Here is a 6,000-nt window from a genome sequence, read left to right on the forward strand (position 1 = left end):
GTGAGCCACCATGTGGTTGCTGGGATTTGAACTCAGGACCTTTGGAAGAGCAGTCAGCACTCTTACCCGCTGAGCCATCTCACCAGCCCTGGGGTGTTTTTACAAAGGTTTTTAAAATACAAATTTCATTGAAATTAAGTTCTTGAAGGAACACACATAAGCAGCCTGTTTTATAAAATACTAAACCTTTTATTCTTATTAAGCTAAGCAAGTCTATATTTGGCCTCTTATAATAAAAATAGCTGAAGAACTATTGATAACGGTTTTGTAATGATTAAATTATTTCTCCATAATTTAAATTATCATTTCCTAATAGAATGTTAATACTTCTCCCTGATACTTTTACCAATGTCCCAATTTTCTATTCAAATTATACTTAGAAAGTCGGTTAAATTGAGTTTATCTACACACACACACACACACACACACACAAAATAACTGCAAAAGTATTGGTCTCGGGTTAGTGTTTGGATACAAGACAAATTTTTACTAGTTTTCATTGTCCAAGTCATCTTTATCTGTTCAAAAGCACAGGAAAGATCTTCCACAGAACTGAGATGTCATAAGTACATTCTTGCAAACCAACCTGTTGTTTATTTAGCACTCCAAATGACGCTTTGAAGATTTACTAGAGTTTTTAAGGAAAATACAACTGGACTCAGGTTAAGCTAAGCCTAAATAGAGTAATAATGATAAGCTTTTTTACAATGTATGCTCTACAAAGGTAATTTCTTTTAGGTATTTTTTAAAATATTTTTTATTACGCATTTTCCTCAATTACATTTCCAATGCTATCCCAAAAGTCCCCCATACCCTCCCCCCAACTTCCCTACCCACCCACTCCCATTTTTTGGCCCTGGCGTTCCCCTGTACTGAGGCATATAAAGTTTGCGTGTCCAATGGGCCTCTCTTTCCAGTGATGGCCGACTAGGCCAAATGGTGTAGTGTTAAAAGGAACAGGATTTCTCTGAAAAACAGGTTTCATCCAAAGACTGTAATAAAATAGTTATGGTTTCAATATCATAGGATTATTAAATATTTAATTAATTTATTATTTTCTAACTTGGGCTTGTGTCATTTGGGCTGAGATTAATGTTTTGTCCTTTTTGTTGGCTAGAAGGTTAAAAATGTCACATTATTTTATTAAAACCATGTATCGATTTGATTAAACTCTTTTACTTTTAAAAACCATATTTGCAAACAGTATGTTAATGTGTTCATGTTACATAATACAAGGTTACATAAAGAAGCCACCTGTAAAAAGAAAAAGAAAGACAGACTGAGAGAGAGAGAAAGAGAGAGAGAGAGAAAGAAAGAAAGAAAGAAAGAAAGAAAGAAAGAAAGAAAGAAAGAAAGAAAGAAAGAAAGAAAGAAAGAAAGGCAGAAAGAAAGGTGTTTTGTACAAATATACTTTGTCACTGGGTAGTGGCGGTTTAAGCCTTTAATCCCAGGACACAGGAGGCTGAGGCAGGTGAATCTCTGTGAGTTTGAGGGAAGCCTGGTTTACAGAATGAGTTCCAGAACAGCCAGGACTACACTGAGAAACCCAGTCTTGAAAAAACAAATTTAATTCCTGACTTATTCTGAATTTTAGAATTTAAATTGAAGATGAGTAACTGGTACCCAGCTGATGAGAAAACAAACATTTCTCTGGGTGCAGTTTTGGAGTCCAGTCTGTGGATGAACTCTAAACATGAATGTGTGTGTGTGTGTGTGTGTGTGTGTGTGTGTGTGTGTGTGTGTGTGCGTGTGTGTGTATAACATCACAAGATAATGATTCTAGCAAACCCAGAAATCCTAACTCAGTTAACTTTAAAAATTAATTTTTTCTTTCCCCAAGATAACTTATTCATTTAAAAACTGAATTAATTTAAAAAGTATTGACATTATTTGGCTTGAACCAATTTAACTGGCAAATATCATAATACTAATTACTCATGAAAAATCATCACCTGGATTTACTGAGAAATTTCTGCTTTCCTAAGAATTGCAATGGAATACAATATGTATGCCCTCTTGTCAAATAAGTATTATGATATTATTATGACTTATATTCACATGTTTTTCATTGTTCCTGAAACATAACTTCATACTTATTCTCCAAATTTTACGATAAATTGTATTCCACCTATTGTTCCAGTTAACATCCAACTATGATGTGATATATTCAAAATTACACACAAATTTAAAACTAACAAAAGCGTTGAGTTATTTAACGTATTGTTTCTACTTCTTTCTCCAGTTACCTAAAAATTAAAATGGGCAAACTACGGGTACTTGGAGTTTGTGCAGCTGCCATTAAAGAAAGATTTTAGGCAGGAAGAGAATTTCCATGACAACAAATGGAAATGTTTCATAGGAAATGACTGGAAAACCTAGCTAGGATGCAGATCTTATTTGTAATTTCACAAAGTTTTATCTCTACACAATTGCATCAGAACACTTTACATATTAAATGAGAGTTTTAAATAATTTAATACTGTAGTACATTTCTTTGGTTAAAAAAAATTACATTCAAGAAAAAAAAAGGTGTGTTTAGTGTTCATCCAAAGACTGGACTCCAAAACTGCACCTGGAGAAATACTTGTTCTCGCATCAGTTGGGTACCAGTTACTTATCATCAGTGGTGAGTTCTAAAATTCAGAATAAGTCAGAGTGAAGCTGTACTGCGGTCTTGACCTCCTGTCTTCCATTAACACTATTGTAAGACGTCATTTACGTTAATGCTTTAAAAGTTTTTCTAGATCCCAAACAAAGACAAGAACTTAGGTTCTTGGACTATATTTGAATTCTGAAAAGGTGGCAGCACTGTACCTCTGAAAGCAGAATTAACTTGATTCATTCAAAGTTGTACATAAACCATGAAATGCATTTTTGGTTTAGTGAATTTGTTTCTGATACTCTAAAGGGGATTGTCTTAATTTATCTACAAAATTTCAAAACAATTCTGAATAAATAGTTACTATCAAAATGTAAGCAGAGATAAAACTGATAACATGTTATTATTGTACTGGCTCCAAATAGCCATCTAAATATATCGAGTTACAAATAGAACATTTTAGGTAAGACGTATTTCGGATCACGTGGGTCATGACTATTGTGAAGTCTGTGTTTTTAATTGATGTATTTAGAACTTGCCTAAGACTATACCCATTGATTTTTTTTGAAGCTACAAGGAAATATTGCTAGTTAGTTAAACTGATGTTGCAGATAAAAACATGGTTTGATTCTCAGACATTGTTTACTCATTTTAAAAGCCACACGTACTCTAGAAGGATACAAATTCCTATTTTAATGTTCTTGTTATTAACTCAGATAATTTCTTTGCCTAATGACCATCAATATTCATTGCCTGGCATTTTTCTGCTATAACTTTTGGTAATTAGGATTGTTTTAAATGATGCTACAAATATAGGTGAGAATATTAAAATAAATCATACAAGATGGTTATATGCTTTGAAACATTAATTCAATAAAAATCAGAAGAGTTTGTGGAGGTACTAATTTACAATAGTTTATTAATATAATACTTAATTTCAGAAAATCATCTGGCTTAGAATAATGCTTTTCAACTTCTGTTCCTATGAATGACACTGGGTTATTTAATGTGCTGATTTCGCTTCTTTCTCCAGTTATTTAATGACTATTTGTAACAAGTCCTATCTTAAACTCACCTTGTCTGTTTTTATACATCAGGGAACTCGGTAGTATAAATAAAAATAAAATAAAAACATAAATCAGCCGCAAAGCTTTTAAAAATTACAAGTGTACAAATTAATGTTTCAATTACATTGAAAAACATGTGGAAACTGAGCCAAAAATCACTGAGGAGTTACTCAGGATGAGTTTGTAATATTTTGTTTATTTGCCAGACTACTAGAAATTGAGCTCAGAATGCTAGCATTGAAAGGCATCTTGCAGCTTATATTTCACTTAAGTAAGAAAACGTAGAATTTAATAAATTATGCTAATAAGCACAATTTTAATCCAAAACTGATATCTCCCATTCCTTAGCAATAACCTGTGATGCCGCTCTGACAGCCACTTGTTAAGTAGGCACTAGCTCCTTAGATTCTCAGGACAGTCTGTACTGTGGCAAGAGAGACCTGCAGCTGCTTCATCTCAGCATCATAGCTGAAAATCTAATTTAATTCCTCTGCTTAATGAGCTAATCCACTTGCTTATCGTGCCTCTGTTTATGTATTTATGGAGACTCCTTTCACACTCTTCCCCCACAAGTTTCCAGTATAATTGAAGTAACACAACTCTAAGCTTAAGAGTTTAAAAACCATGAAGTAATGTAGAAATCACTACATTTTCTTAACCCTGGGCAGTTGTGGGGTTTATGGTTGGTTGGTTGTTGGTTGGGTTTTTTGTTTGTTTGTTTGTTTGTTTTGTCTTGTTTTTGTTTTCCCCTTACCTTATTTGTAAGACACCCATGATCTTAATACAGTGGAGACAATTCATGAACACCCCCCCCAAAAGAAAAAAACCCAATACAAACAACAACAAAAACAAAGGAAAACCAAAAATGGGGTATTTACACAAATCTAGCAACAAAGAACAATGAAAATTCCATTGGTTCCCTAGTTAGAGGTGTAAATGTCAAAAGAAGCGGAAAGCAAACAGAAGTCCAAGCCGGTGGCTTTTCTTCTTAATCCAACTTTGTGTTCAGCCACACAGGAAGACTCTGGAACCCCATAGTCTTCTGCCATCCCTTCCTTAGAATACTGATTATGTGGAAAATTTAAAGACCCTTCCTGGGGTGCAAATGTTTTCCAGCTGTCAGGACTTGAGCTGGTAGTACAACTAACTTTAAAAAGGCATTGTTTCCTGATTAAGGTATTTGTTCAGAAACTTGCCTTATAGCCCGCTCACATCGTTAATAATTGGTAAATTTATTTTCTAAAGTATCACTGTAAATACTCTTATGCACTAGTAGTACATTTTGTATGCATTCTGGAGTAAGACTCTCTAGTATCCCTTTGTAGACTAAATGAAGCGGTTTCAACATTATTTCAATGCCACTTACTAAATTCTTGTTAGAAACATTGTCATAATACTTAAGAATAGTGCTGAGAATACATACGTTTATTTTGAATAATACACTTACCTGGCACAGCTCCTAAGGAAATTCTGTGGGAATAGTCTCAGGAGGGAGTTTGATTTTCTGAGATACTGCACAAGAGTTTCCCGGAGGCGAGGTGTGGAAAGCTTTGCAATGTGGTCCTGCAGGCAGCGTGAGGTCCAGGCAACAGAGCCCGCCGGTCCTAAGGCAGAAGTGCACGCTGCGAAGAGAGGGCTTGTTCTGAGTAGATGGGGAGTGTTGTCAGATTGTAAGCGATCAGCAGCAGAAGGGAAACATCACAGCTTCCTGTTACATCACCCCGCCCCGCCTGCACTTAGTGTTAGGTTACTTTCTTTCTCAAATAGCTTACCCCAGGAAAGGAGCAGCAACTCCCTTCTCACTCTGACAAGAGCAAGAAGCAGCCTGAACAGACAGAGATCCTTTGCTGTATGAACACATTGTTACCAGCAAAAGCTGGCTGCCTTTCACCTAGACTGAGTTCTGTTAGAACTTGCTGCCTGGGATTTGAAGGCGATCTTGGTGTAAAAGAATCAAAGGAGTTAGGAGTGTGGGTGTGTGTCGAATTAAGGTTCACAGAACAACCAGGAACAATTTATCAGTCACATCTTTTTTTCTTAAATGTGCATGGAATTTTGAGCATCAGAATTACTAATTCGGACTCAATTTTGAGCACTAATATCTGATGCAACTCCACAACCAGTTTTGCATGAGAAGATGAACAGGCTTCGGGCTGTCCTTTCTAGGAGTTCCTGAGTTGTATGTCCTGTAAAGCCAGACTGTGTATAGAGTATGAAATCATTGTACATACTTTTAAATATCTGACATAATTATATCATTTTATATAATCTAAACATTATACTAGTTGTACCTCAAAATAACCTTCAAGGAAAGGTGGCTTTAGTTTAACATGA

The 6,000-nt window shown here is 35.2% G+C and overlaps 1 protein-coding gene across 2 annotated transcripts in view; it reads right to left on the minus strand.

The window, feature by feature from the left end:
* Calcrl (calcitonin receptor-like) overlaps nucleotides 1-5,449 on the minus strand; it is a 94,780-nt gene extending 89,331 nt beyond the window's left edge. Inside the window, exon 1 of one of the 2 annotated variants that reach the window (XM_006499918.4) lies at nucleotides 5,114-5,449. The gene's annotated coding sequence lies outside the window, so the exon portion shown is untranslated. The remainder of the gene's footprint in view (nucleotides 1-5,113) is intronic. The other variant, NM_018782.2, reaches the window with a different exon arrangement.
* Nucleotides 5,450-6,000: the final 551 nt, after the last annotated feature.

Source organism: Mus musculus, chromosome 2 (assembly GCF_000001635.26).
Source record: "Mus musculus strain C57BL/6J chromosome 2, GRCm38.p6 C57BL/6J".
In the NCBI taxonomy this organism is placed as follows: domain Eukaryota; kingdom Metazoa; phylum Chordata; class Mammalia; order Rodentia; family Muridae; genus Mus; species Mus musculus.